Below are 1,670 nucleotides of genomic sequence, written 5' to 3'. Positions count from 1 at the left end.
CTGGGAGGGTCACTAGACCCGGGTGAAAACCAAAAGTGAAGCCATGAATAGGAAACTCAATGAAATCCCAATCAGATTGGTGTTTTAAGGCGGAGCGTAGAGCACTCACCTTAATGGGTGTGGCTAGGTGGCGTGCTAGTCAGATGGGGTTGTGGGGACAGGAGGATCGGACATGAGCGCCGCCGCAGAAGGAGTAGGTGTGCAAAAATCTGCAACTAGAAACAGAGCAGCCCAGGTCGTTGAAGTTATTGCACACCATGCGGCCGCCATGGTAGAGGATGGGGCGGCCGCATTTGTCGATGCCTCCGGGGGGAGGGGCAACGGGCCTGCGCTGAACGGGAAAGGACTTGGGGATTGGGGGAAGGGTTGGGACGGTAGGAGACAAACGCGCAAAAGCAGAAGGGCCATGGGCGGTGGAGGACCGAGAACGGATGGGCATGACGAAAGTGCAGGCGGTGGCGGGGTGTGAAGGAGCGCCACAGAGACTACATCCAGGAACACTGAGGAAGCTCGAGCAGCAAAGACACGGCAGTAGAGCTCTGAGTCCAGAGCACCCCAAAAGGTCCCCTGGTTAAACTGGGCTAACCGACCTGCTGCCTGAGTGGCGAAAAGGACATGGTACTCGTAAAAGGCTGTGCCTCCGAAACAGAGTGCCATATCGAGCAAGATGGAAAGATAATTGTCAAGCTCCGAACGGCAGTCGGGAAAAAGGAAAAAATTGTGTCCCTAAAGAGTGAGAAGGCCAAAGCAAACTCGGCTGGGGTGAGTTCCTTGGAACGGGAGACTGAGGGGTGGCCTAGTTGCATGGGCCCCAGGCTGGTTAGCAGCTCGCGGGGCAGGCCAGAGTGGCTGAGGGAGGGCTGAAGGAGTAAGGCTAAATCCACATAATTACCATTCAGAATCTGCTGGCGCAGAGCAGGGGAAACTGGGGAGGGGTGAGTCAGGGTTGAGGTGGGGCGAAAGTGGGGTGCTGCTGTGGATAGAGAGCAGTAGTTAGAATGATGGGAAGGAACATGGGGTGTCGGGAGAAGGGGATTGGGGAAGGATAAGGGGAGAAATGAAGGCGCAGGAGGTGTAAAAGGGGGCCCTGAGATGGCCGGTCGTTCAGCTGGGGGCTGCAGATGGTAAAGGTAGGGATAAAGTAGGTGGATGAGGAGCTTGACTGTGCTCGCTATAAAAGAGGAGGGGAGTGAAAACGTGTTGAGAAAGAGATGGGAGGGAAGAAAAACTTTCAAAATAAGTCTGGCACTTTGGAGAGAATCCTGGACTTGATCATATATCCCCTCTGGCCTGGGAATGTCTTGAGCCCCCCAGGACGAGCTGGAAGGTGTAGCAGGGGAGAGTGGGGTCTCTCTGCTGCTGCCCCCGCACCCGATCCCGGATAGGCGGCGGAAAAAGGACGAGCGGACAATTTATATTGCTAGTTTAAATTATTACATTTAAAATTATAACTCTAATTCAAGCAGAACAGCTTGTTGTCAACATAATTATGGAGTGTGATTTATTTTCAACTCAAAATATCTTCAAACTAATGAAATATAAAGTTATTAATGAAGAAAACCCGTCTGGATAACAGCAGACTGACTGTTCGTAAAATATACGACAGGTCTGGACCACTCGTAAATTTTGTTCGTATCTGAAAAAAACTTAGAATACGAAAACATTGGTGA

This window comes from Austrofundulus limnaeus, unplaced genomic scaffold (genome assembly GCF_001266775.1).
Source record: "Austrofundulus limnaeus strain Quisiro unplaced genomic scaffold, Austrofundulus_limnaeus-1.0 Scaffold301, whole genome shotgun sequence".
Taxonomy (NCBI): domain Eukaryota; kingdom Metazoa; phylum Chordata; class Actinopteri; order Cyprinodontiformes; family Rivulidae; genus Austrofundulus; species Austrofundulus limnaeus.
This window is presented reverse-complemented; position numbering follows the sequence as displayed.